Genomic DNA, 12,686 nt, shown 5'->3' on the forward strand with positions numbered 1-12,686 from the left:
GGGAAGAATGGGTGGAGGAGGAGAGATTTGAGTCCTGCTTTGATGATGGTCAGGTTTTGGTTGTATCTCCATGTATTTGTTTGGGTTTCTGCAAAAGCAAAGCCTGAGATAAAGACTTGGGTGCATGCAGGTAATGCCATGAAACAAGAGTAAGGTTGAGGGCTTCTCTGGTGGCGCAGTGGTTGAGTGTCCGCCTGCCGATGCAGGGGACACGGGTTCGTGCCCCGGTCCGGGAAGATCCCATATGCCGCGGAGCGGCTGGGCCCGTGAGCCATGGCCGCTGAGCCTGCACGTCTGCAGCCTGTGCTCTGCAACGGGAGAGGCCACAGCAGTGAGAGGCCTGCGTACTGCAAAAAAAAAAAAAAAAAAAGAGTAAGGTTGAGTATAGTAAGAGTGAGACAGGGAAGGAGGAGCCAGTAAAGGGTGCTCTACCGCTGTTAAGGAGCTCAGCTCCTTGGGGACGTGGGAAAAGCATACAGAATGCTTCCTAGACTTTTCTATCTGAAGGACAGGCGGCTGCGGCATCAATCCATGGGCTGCCATCCCTCATTGTTTGTGGGTTAACCCCAGAGGCATTAAGCTCCCTGATCTTCCTGACTGTGCCAGGATGAGAGCTGAGTAGACGTCTGTGGCTTCAAAGAAATCCCTAAATCACAAAAATTAAGAAATGTCATAGCATGCCCTTGAGATGGCAGCGAGCCTGGAGCTGCCCATCGCAGCTGTGCCTGAAATCAGAGGTGGGTGGAGGAGATGTGGTGGAAGGCACAAAAATCGTCTGCTACAATCAGGAAAGTAAAAGCCATTTTCCCATGTACCCTTTGATTGTCACCAGCCAGAAATGTGTCACATCGCCGCCCCTAGCTGGAAGGGAACGTGAGGGGTGAGCAGTCTTGGTGGAGCGGTCTGTGAGTAAGGGTAGAATGGGAATAGATATCGAGCAGGCAATCAGCACAGCCTGCCCAGTGTCAAGTCTACCCAAGTAGCCACCGTCTTCTCTTTCCCCATGTAGAGCTCCCCGCTGCCCCTAAATATCCATGAGTCATGCAACATGGGGGCAGTTATGTTGGGATCTACCAGCTAACTTCCCACCAGCAACTTGTCAACATTTCACTTTGCTGATTCCTGTACCCTCGTGCCGCATGCAGCGTGTGGAAGCGGTAGCCGCCATATAATCCGCCCTTTAAATAAATGCTACCCACCCTCTTCCACAAATTTAGTTTCATGTGGTAATCCTTGAGAAGTGCACAAGGAATGGGATGGCCCATCATGTTGGCAAGCCGTGGGCTAAGCTCTTGCCCTTCACTTTTGCTACTTGACCGCTTGACACGTGGCAATATTCCCGGGTCGAATTGCTCCAGGAAGATGAGAGTCTGTAAGAGTTTTCTTGGAACAAATGAAAACCAGAAGACAGACATGGCCTCCCTCCTGGCTTTCCGTTCTTTGCCTGGCTTTCCTCTGGGAAGGAATCCTCAAGACTCTCCCAACTTGATTTACTCCTTTCCAGAAACCTCCAACACAGGAAAAGGTTGTCGGTGGGAAATTCAGTCCGGTCTCTTACCATTTTCTCCTGTTCCTTTCTCTGTGGGGAAACAATCGTGCTGAGACTGTTACCGCTGGTGGCCATGGAAACAGAATAATTGACATAACAGTGTGAAAGTCATAAACTTAATGAAACTTTAGTTTTTATTGCACTTCACCCTCATCTCTGATTAAATCAGATCTGCATAATGTGAAGATATTAAATTTCCATGATTCTCATTTTCTCTCCCCTGCCAATAGGAAGAAGGCTCTGTTGTGAGGGAACCCTGCCGGTGGGCTGGGAATATCATGGCTCTAGATTTTGCTGAAAAATGTTTTTTAACATTGGTGCTGGCTGGCCCACAAAACAAAGCCAACTTTTGAGAAGTGGTGGGATTCTGGCTCCAGGGAGATACAGCTGCTTTCCTCTGGCAGATGGAGACTTTGTGAAGGTTTGGAGATACCAGACATCAGTGGGTCAGAGCATCAAGGAGACACATTGATTCAAGAACCAGGTCCAGAGCACTGCATCTGGGCCAGGACTGTGAGAGAGCCGGAGACTCGGAGAGGAATGAGATAGAGCACCGCTTGCAACAAAAACCAACAGCATGGAATCCGTGCTGGCCAAACAGTAAACCACTGTGCGACTGCCTTGCAAGCATCATGCTAGGTTCTGCAGAGATTTGAAGATTAATGATGTTGATGATGATGCTATCAGAGCTTTCACTCCCACAAGTGCAACATGAAAGGTAAGTTGACAAAAGGACAAAGTGCTCTAAGAATTTTCAGGAAAGAGTGCTTACTTCTAATAGGGGTCTTCAAGCAAACATCACAGGGGTGTTGCCTTTAGCTGGCGCTTATATGTTAGATGCCCTGCAAAGTGCTTTACTGGCTGGAGACTTCATCTTCTTGGATTTTAATCTATCCCAGAAGAAAACAGAAAAAACAAAAAACAGAAATGAGAGTATAATAAGGCAGTGGTTCTCAACTGGACATGCTTTTGCCCCCCTCTCCTCCTCCCGGAGGTCATTTGACAATGTCTAGTGACATTTTTGGTTGTCACCACTCTGGGAGGTGCTAGTGGCACCTAGTGGGTAGAGGCCAGGGATGCCGCTAAACATCCGACAATGCACAAAATAGTCCCCCACAACAAAGAATTATGTGGTCCAAAATGTCAAGAGCTATGAGGTTGGGAAACCCTGGAATAAGGGGAAATGCAGTGCTATTAACATGCTACTGATGCCCTCAGACCAGGAGAGAGCCAGCTGGACAGATCCCTACACTAAGTCCTGCCCCTGCAGGACAGATGAGGGATGGTGGGGAAGTGACAGGTGAGGAGGACCAACCCTCTGTGTCCAAAGGTGTATCATCCATGAGGCTGGAGCAGGAGGGGAGCTGGACAGAGCCACACCTGGGTTTGCTTTTGAGTCTCGCTAATTTTCCTTCTTTGGCTTTGCTTACGTGCCAAGGGCCCTTGGGACCCTCCTTGTGTCCACCCCTTTTCTCTCGTATTCCTCCTCCTCTCCTTGACAACTTTTCCCTATCCTCTGTTTTTCCATAGTTTAAGCAGCAGGTGGGTAAGGATGACGTGTTCAATGTCAGGGTTAAAGAGGTGAGATGGGGGAACAGGTTCAATTTCAGGGCCCCATTCCTCTCATTTTAAGACTTTCTAGAAAAGAAGACCTGACATTCACTTGCTCAAGTGAAAAGAAAATGGCCACATACAAACAAACAAACAAAAATGACTGGCTATGAAGTTGCTTTAAATTCTTGGGCTTGGATCCTTGGTTTTAATTTTCAGTAAATATTCGAGGTAGTTGCCACCCATTAATGGATGAAGAAACCATGCCTCAAAGACATTAAGGAAATCTTCCAAAGTTGACACAGCCAGGAAATGATCGTCTTGGCATTCTGTGATAATAAATCAGCCAAAGATGACCTCTGTCTGTTGGTCGCTAGGTTATTTCTTCACTGTAGGCTGAGTTCCATTTGCTCAAAAGCCCACTGGCACCAAACTCAAATTTTTACACATCCAATATTTTTTTTTTCTGTGTAAATGAAATTTAATAATAAATGAGATGTGCTCCCAGATAAAGAAGTTAATAACAGGCAGAGAAAGCAGAGGTTCAGATGATACAGGCGGGAAGGGGATTGCGGCCAACCTGGCATATTGGGAGACATGAACTGTGTTGAGAGGGGAAGACGGGCTCTGGGCAAGAGTAAAGTGAAGGCGACAAAGAAATAAGAAAGCAGACAGTGAATTGGATATGAGATTATGGGGTTGGTCCCAGGAGAGGCGATTACATGTACTGTTGGGGGCAGTGTACAAGAAGGCTTCTGTGTGTGGAGAGAAAAATGTGACCAAAGAAGAAGGACCCCAGAGCCAAGCAGAGAAAGACTGCAAGATGGGAGACAGCATCCCGGTGAAAACTGCCCCACTGCGAGCTGCATAGGAAAGCAGGGGGCGGGCTCAGAGTCCGCTCTGCCCCAGCATGTTAGGGAAGAACCAAGGCAGCCCAGTGGTAGTATTGACTGGGCACCAGACTCCAGTGGTGGCCATGCCGTCACCTAAAGACACTGACAACGTGTGCACCCTACAGGCAGCACAGCCAATTGTTTTAAAAATAGCCCAAACAAGCAAATTTTTAGCCATTTAGAGCTTGCCTCTTTGCATACTCCAGGAAACCTCACCCCACATCTATCGGCAACTGACAAGGTAAGCCCCCAGCCATGAAGACCCCACGCTGCCCTGGCCCTTCAGAGCTCTCTGGCCCAGAGACTCCCCACTTTGCTGCTAAGTGACAACCCTTAGATACAAGCCCCCTCTTTGACTGCCCCCTACCCTGGAGTTGCTTGCCCTCCTCCCCTTCTGGATGGCAGCCCCTAAGCCTCTGAGCTCTCTCCCTATGAAAATTTTCCCCTTCCTGCAACTGCCCAGTACAGCTTGTTGTATGTTACTGCCTCTTGTGTGTCACCTCCCCTTGATCTGCCCCAAATCCCTCAAACCCCCTACACATTCCAAGTCACCTTCAGGCTCTGAACCCAGTGGTGTTTCCCTCTACCCCATAGCTTCCGACTTTTCAACAAATGTAATTATGCAAGAGGTATAGCTCTAAGCAGTATTCCCGGAGGAGGGCCTGGGGTTCATCTGAAACCTAATACATTTTGCTCAGTACCCCCAAACCTGGGAAAAGCTAGTGTCACCTAGAGAGAGCAGAAAGTTCTTATAGAGATGCTTAATAATAATCACTATGACAATTTCCACATTCATTCTCTGAAAGGGAATAGTACTCTAAGAGCTGATGATAATAATCACATTATTGATGACTTCCGTTTGTGGAGCATTTGCTCTGTTCCAGGCACTTACTGTCTCAGTAAGTGGTTAGTTGATGTAGGTTAGTTGATGAGGTTAGTTGATGTAGCCAACATCTTCGACAGAACCATTCAGGGACAACTTCACGTTTTCCAGTTCTTGGGCTGTGGAGTTATTTGTGTAGCTGCTAGGGACCCCCTCTCCTCCCCAGTTTCCACATGCATCTTGTCAATTTACCGCCTCGCTTAAAGTTCCATAAAACCTAACACAGGGGACCCACCCACCCAAAAGCACGTGTGCCACTCCTGACTCGGGGTTCTGTCCTGGTTCACCCGTGGCCTGGTCACTGAGCTACTTCTGTTCTTTCTGGGACCATCCCAGCCATTCTCCAGCCAAAAGGGATCCCCACACTGAAGGGGAACAACGCCTTTTAGCTGGTAGAGACCCAGACACAAAAGCACACCTGTGGGTCCTGCAGTCACTGGGTACCCTGAGGGGAGTGCGGGAGAGCTGTTATTTCCCAAACTTCAGCTCTAGTATAGCTGTTACATCTTCCTAAAAAACATGAAGGTGGCAAGTCCAGAGGCCGGGCATACAACTTCAGTGACATGAGAGAAAATGTAGGTCTCAACCTGGGGATCAATTTCAAAGTGGGAGGTGTGGGGAATATGGGCAAACCACAGGTACCATTCATCAAAAGTCTGAGCTCCGCCTCAGAATTAGGATCGATAACATGTAGGGAGACAGGGCATGTGGCAGAGGAGGTCCAGGATGCCGTGGGGTTGTCTAGTTGCAGGACGCAAAGAGCCAGTGGTGGGCATCTAAGCCAATGATGGGCATCTAGGGCCAATTACAAGAAACTCAGACCCTCCAAGTGGGTAACAGCCAGTGACTCCATCACAGGGAGAGAGGCAGGGCCTGGAGGGATAAGCAGATGTAACGTGGATGGGATTTAAAGCAATACTGATAAAGGAATTTCTCTATTTGGTCTCTTTAAGGATAAGGTTGATTCCAGAATCTATGGAGTGGAAGAAAGTACTTTCACAACAGATCACAGGGTAGAGGAGATTCTGGTTAGAAATTTAGAGATCTCTAAAAACACGGGCCAAACGGAATTTTCTGTCGTCTGCCTGTTAATCTCAAGACGCTGTCCCTGGCCTCCCTGCCAAAGGTTGATCACTACATCTTCCTCGCTGTTTGACCATGGGAGATGTAAAGAGAAAGCTCCTCTGTGTTCTGTCTGCTCGCAGAAGACTCTCAATACCTCTGGTTACCAAAGGTGTGTAGGTTTTTCCCATGCTGGGCAGTTCTCCAATCCTCTGCCACCAGGTTAACTCAATTCAGAAGCTGTCTATCTGGAGTTAGCACAGACCTCACAGGCTCAGTCCCAAAAGACTGCTCTTACTTCAGACGCCTTCGCAAGTCGAGGTTGTCACCAACTGGCTATAAATCAGAGGTTCCCACAACCGTCTCCTAAAGTACCATCCTTGGCTAGAATGGCTCACAGATCTCAGGAACAGTTTGCCTACTAGATGACTGGTTTATTTCAAAGGATATAAGTCAGGAACAGCCAGATGGAAGAGATGCAGAGAGCAAGGTGTGTGGGAAGGGGGCGCGGAGATTCCACACCCTCTCTGGGCTCGCCGTCCTCCCCAAATCTCCATGCCCTCATCAGCCTGGAAGCTCTTCAGACCCCTCAGTTTGGATTTTTTTATGGAGGCCTCATTACACGGGGATGGTTGATTAAATCACTGGCTATTTGGTGACTGGACTAATTCTCCAGCCCCTCTTCTGTCCCTGGAGGTCAAGATGGGGAAGGAACAGGAGGCTGAAAATTCCAACCCTCTGATCACGTGGCTGTTTCCCCTGGCAACCAGCCCCATCCCTAGGGGCTTCCCCAAAAAGTCACCTCATTAACATAAACTCTGGTTTGGCTGAAAGGGGCTTGTTATAAATAACAGAAGACACTTTTATGGCTCTTATCCCTTAGGAAATTCCAAAGGTATTATTAGGAGCCCTGTGCCAGGAATTCTTTGGGTGAAGACTAAAATATATGTTTCTTATTATAAATCACAATATCACAGGAGGCTGAGTGTGGGAAGGGTCTTTCCAGGCTGCATCCAGTGTGCGCCCACCCATGTGTCAAATCCCCACATGCCCCACTCCTTCCCTAACTCTGGTGTCCTGCTCCTGTCTGGTCTGGATCATACCTTGAGGTCTACCTGATTCCAGGTCCAGGCCCAGCTCACTCAGATTGATTTGACAGCTGCCCGGAAGGACAGCATTCTCAATGCCAATGTCTTCATTTCTCCAAGTGCCATTCACGTGGCCCTGTTTTCCGACATGAGCCTCTAGTATCAGGAATGATGGCCCCTGTAAAAGATGCCTCACAGCCTACGATGGCGACTCATCACAGTGACACAAGGAGACACTTTGCTCGTGAAACACAGCAAAGCCCTTTGGAGAGAAATGATCTTCCTGAAGCATATTCAAGAAAACCAACGAGGCAGACGTTGCAATTCTCCCGGCCTCAGACACATCCTGAAACTGTCTCTTTCCATGTTCTCGGGTTTGTTCCACGTGCTGCGTCTCACCAAGTACCTTCTGGTCTCCTCCACATGCGGCGAGGGCCTCTCCCCAGGGAGCCCCAGCACACACTCTCAGAGCCCCAGAAGGACTCCGGTGTGTGTGCAAGGTCTCATGACGTCTCCTGTGCAGAACTGAGCACAAGGGCAGATTGTATGTGGGAGGAGATGTTCTCTTGGTGTCTGCTCTAAATGTTGTTGCTGAGTTCCTCGTTCCAACAGAGGGAAATGAATGGGGATTGCCTGAACTACACTTGAGCTGAAACAAATGAGATAACTGGGATTATGGGGACTCTGCAGAAAGAGTTTTCCTTTTTCTCTTTTTATCCCTAACTAAGATCTATGAGTAAGTTAGTGGACAGTTCGCTGGCAGACCTTTTCCCACCCTTCGCTCTACTCTGCTTCTACTGGACAGCCCCCACTATTGCCTCAGCTTCTGAGCTCTGGAAACATCTTCTGTGGTCCCACCCCTACAGTAGCGGTGACCTCCACTGTCACTAATCTTGACTTCCCAGCTCTTCTAACACCTGTGTAACCAATTCCCTGAATACAAGTCCTTCTGTTTTAAAGACCTCTAGTTCTTCCTCTTTTTTGGCTGATCAAGTTCTTAAATAATAGCTAATAGCTAACACTTTTATGGCATTAGGGCATGCTTTACATTATTAATTCATTTGATCCTCATAACTTTCCTCATGAAGTGGGTACTGTCATTCTCCCCATTTTACAGATGTGGAGACTAAGGAATAGACAGGTTCTATGGTAAATTAGTGGTGGAGCTGGGGTTCAAGATGGGTTCTGAAATCCATGCTCTAAAAGCACAACATGCAACACACACACACACACACACACACACACACACACACACACACTCACAAATTATCTTCAATCGCAGAATTTTTGAGCAAGGGCACATTAGGGTAATGGTTCTCAAAGTGCAGCTCCCAGACCAGCAGCCTCACCATGACCTAGGAACTTGTTAGAAATGCAGATTTTAGGCTCCACCTCTGACCTACTGAGCCAGAAATGGAGAGAGGGAGAAACATTCTGTGTTTTAACACGCCCTGCAGATGATTTGGATGCTCGTAAAGTTTGAGAACCAGTGCTTTACAGCATGGTTCCATCCTTGGATGCTGAGGTCTTGGAACAGTTCCTGGGCCACTGTGATTCTCTCCCTGGAAACCAAGCAGCAGTTGATTCACCTCCCTCTCACCTCCCCAGCTTCCATCACTTCTTGTTCTGCTTGGCATGGCTCCTTTAAGTGGCTGCACATATCCTTTCATCCTGGACAAGATACTGTGGTAGGCAGAATCATGGGCCCTCAAAGATGTCCACATCCTCTCAGTGGTTAAGAATCCACCTGCCAATGCAGGTTCGAGCCCTGGTCCGCGAAGATCCCACATGCTGTGGAGCAACTAAGCCCGTGCACCACAACTACTGAGCTTGCGCTCTAGAGCCCGCGAGCCACAACTTCTGAAGCCGGTGCGCCTAGAGCCTGTGCTCCACAACAAGAGAAGCCGCCGCAATGAGAAGCCCACACGCCACAACGAAGAGTAGCCCCCGCTTGGCACAACTAGAGGAAGCCCGCGTGCAGCAGTGAAGACCCAATGCAGCCAAAAATAAATAAATAAATAATTTTTTTAAAAAGAAATCTTTAAAAAAAAAAAAATGTTGTCCGTCTGCTAGTCCTGGGGCCCTTTGAATATGTTATGTTCCAGGCCAGGGGGATTTAAGATTGCTAATCAGATGACCTTAAAATAAAGAGATTATCCTGGATCATCAAGGTGGGTCTAGTGTAATTATAAGAGTCCTTAAAAGGAGAAGAGAGAGGCAGAAGAATCAGAACAGGAGAGATGGCTGATTTTGAAGATGGAGGAAAACGACACAAGCCAAGGAATGCAAGCCGTGTCTAGAAGCTGGAAAAGGCATGAAAATGGATTGTCTCGTAAAGCTTCTAGAAGGAACTCAGTCCTGCTTACCCCTTGATTTTAGTCTATTGAAACCCATTTTGTACTTCTGACCTCCAGAACTATAAGGTAATAAATTGTGTTGATTTAAGCTCTGAGTTTGTGGTAAATTGTTACAGCAGCAGTGGAAAACTAATACACGCTCCATAAAAGACATTCTAGGGCGTATCTGACAGCTGTGGTCCTAACCACCCTTTTCAACTCATCTCTCACACCTCTCCCTTTCCCAGTCTTGTCCTAGCTTTTTGCACTTGCAAATCTGGGTCGATATTCCCCCCCTGTGCTTTGCCTAAATCCTGTCGCTGTGTCCTCTGGAACACCCACTCTAAGACCAGCTATCTCCCCTCTAACTTCAGTCTTCTCTTGAAACGTTCCTTATCTGGTGCTGGACACCCTCTGAAAGCCCTGGTGTCTCTGAAGGCCACTCTGGCAGGAGTTGAGTTTTCTTTCACAGCCTGAGGCCTTCAGGGTCAGGAAGTAATTTCAGTGTCTTCCTAATTCGCCATTGCCACCTCCAGACCATTGGCTCTTCTCCCTCCTACAAAAACTCTTTCTTATTTCAAGTTCATGCTACACAGCTCTCGTACTCTCTCTCGCTTCTCATTCCTGCCATCTATTAGCCTGCCAGTCACTGCCCATCACCCACTGAAGATGTCAGGTCTTACAGTCTTCCTGTCCCCTCTACTCCTGCCAACATTCTTGATGAGAAGAACATCTATGGCAATGACCCAAACAGCACCCTGGCCCCTCAGTCCCTTGATTCATCACCACCAAAGATATCTTCTAACTCTACATCATCTGCTGTCTTCTGTGGTCACACCTAATCCTTCTCACCCCCCATAACCGTATCTCCCTCAAAACTCGAACTTTGAGTTCAACCCTATAATCAACATTTCTGGGTCTTTTACTCTGGTTTCCCCCAATGCTACAATCCTTTGATTTCATGGGGACTTTCAAATCTTATCCTCACTTTTCTAATCACCCAGCTACCAAACCATGGTTCATTAGTTTAATAATCACGTCTTTGCAAATATTCCCAGTCCCTTGACCTCTCCCCTCATCTCACTGTCCTGCTCACATGGTAAATTCCAGCCATGGTGGAACCCCACATTCCTGCCTTGTCCATGCCATCACGTGAGCAGCTGAGCTTTGTGTAGAAAATCACAGATCCGGGTTAACTTCTTTGCCTTAAAAGTCACAGCTGTTATCCCCATGGCAGCCCTCCATTCTGCCTAATACATGCCTTCACTGCTATATTCTCTTCTCCACACCCTGAGATGACTATTTCAATAGTTTCCTTTCTGCTCATACCTTTCCCACCCTCTCCTCTCCCACACACTCTTGGTGGGTGATCTCCCCTCATGCTTACTGAGAAAATGTAAGTCATCAGGCAGAAATGCTCTCAACTTCCCATCAGCAAATCTGTAAGTGTTCATTTTTACCCACCTTCTCCTTTTCCCCTCCTTTTGTAATGAAGAAAGCATTTCACCACTAGCCCAAATTGCATCCTTCCACTGCTGTCCTGAGTGCCGGTCCCTTTTGCTCACCCAAGGAATTTACTACTTTGGCTTTCCTTTCTCTTTCCCTTACCATAGGCCTTTCTGGAAGGAAATCTATTGCTGTAAATGCTTATATTAGACACAAAGAAAGGTCTAAAATAAGTTGTCTAAGTGTCCACTTTCAGAAATTATATAAAGACTTGGAAAATAAACTGAAAATAAGTAGAAAGAAAGGAATAATTGAGATAAGAGCAGAAAACAATGAAATTGGAAAACAATCAACAAAGCCAAAAGTTAGTTCTTTTGATCAAAAGATTAGCAAAACTGCTAAGCCCCAAACAAGACTGATTAAGGAAGAAAGGGAATGAACACAATTGATCGTCTCAGAAATGAAAGTGGGATTACTGTTACAGATTGTATAATTATCAAAAGGATTAAAAGGGGATGCTGTGAATAGCTTTATGTCAACAAAATTGACAGTGTAGATGAAATGGCCAGTTCCTTAAAAAACTCAAATTATCAAAATGGACACAAAACAGCCTTCTGATCTACCAAAAAAACCTAATCTGGTTATGAAAAACCTCAACATGGAGACAACTTCAGTCCCAAGTGGTTTCACTACAGAATTTCATCAAATATTTGAGGAAGAAATAAGACCAAGTTTACACAACCTATTTCAGAAAAGAGTGATGAACTAATTTTGAAGGCAACAAAGAAGCAAAAGAAGTCAGACACAAAAAAGTGTGGTTTTTATAATTTTATTTAGAGGAAGTTCTAGAATAATTAAAACGAATTTATTGTGGAAAACTTCAAAACAGTGGTTTCCTCTGCTGGGGTAAGATTAACTAGAAGGGGATGCTAGGGAAATTTCTGGAATCATAGGAATGGCTTACGTGGATGTCAAAATCATACATTGTGCATTTCAACATACGTAAATTGAACGAATAAATGCTCAAGAAGAGTGGAGAACAGGTGGAGACAGGGATGAAACAGACTGGCAGAAGACAGTTGTTGAAGTTGGGTGGTGGGTGAATGGGGGTTTGTTACCTTATTCTGTTTGCGTTGTGTATGTTTTAGATTTTCCGTAATAGTTTAAAATGGAGTAATCATGAAGTTTGATTTTGTAAAGTGAGATATTATATTTGTATATCACACCATTTCAAATCTGCATACTTCAGATTTGTACAAAATAGAGTACATTTTTAATTTCCTTCCAGTCTTCTTTTGAGAATTGTTCTGACCAGTACTGAATGTAAAATTTTGCACCCGTCTTTCCTCCTCACCTCATACTGTCAGCATCTTTGCAGTGTTACAGTCTTTGTGATCATCACTTTTAATGGCTAACCCTCTGACTTCTTAATGCTGAAACTCAAATTTTATCTCATTATTTTACTTACATTGAATGTTAGTGCTACCCAGAATAATATAGCTTGAGTACATCCCTCAGGAATACACATTCAGCTATTTATGTTCTGTAGGCCCACCTTATAAAGAAAGATTGAAGGTAGCCTGAAATACAAGATAGAATACATTCAAAACAGAATGCAAAAGGAAAGAGAAACAAAGTCAAAGATGGAGTTGAATCAAGGATATTTAAGGAAGGACAAATCAGACACCCTCCTTTGCTAAAGTAACTCTCAACAAAACATCCCCAGAACATCTAACTTTGAGCAATGGTGTTTAGTGTGTGTATTGGTTGGGGTGGGGTTATAAAAGACCAACAAAGTCTCTTAGAAGAAATAGTTATTTTGAACCATTAAGAAGTTAGGGAATATCTACACAATTGGTAACTTTAGAATAGTTGAAT

General features: G+C 45.9%; 1 protein-coding gene across 3 annotated transcripts in view; it reads left to right on the forward strand.

The window, feature by feature from the left end:
• The window catches only part of ADPRM (ADP-ribose/CDP-alcohol diphosphatase, manganese dependent), a 390,622-nt gene that overhangs the window by 284,981 nt on the left and 92,955 nt on the right, over window positions 1–12,686 (forward strand). The window contains exon 1 of one of the 3 annotated variants that reach the window (XR_009516969.1): window positions 2,140–2,267. The exons of the other annotated variants lie outside the window; for them this stretch is intronic. The gene's annotated coding sequence lies outside the window, so the exon portion shown is untranslated. Of the gene's footprint in view, window positions 1–2,139; window positions 2,268–12,686 lie in introns of those variants that run through there. 3 annotated transcript variants of the gene reach the window in all.

The sequence above is a fragment of the Delphinus delphis genome, chromosome 19 (genome assembly GCF_949987515.2).
Source record: "Delphinus delphis chromosome 19, mDelDel1.2, whole genome shotgun sequence".
Classification (NCBI taxonomy): domain Eukaryota; kingdom Metazoa; phylum Chordata; class Mammalia; order Artiodactyla; family Delphinidae; genus Delphinus; species Delphinus delphis.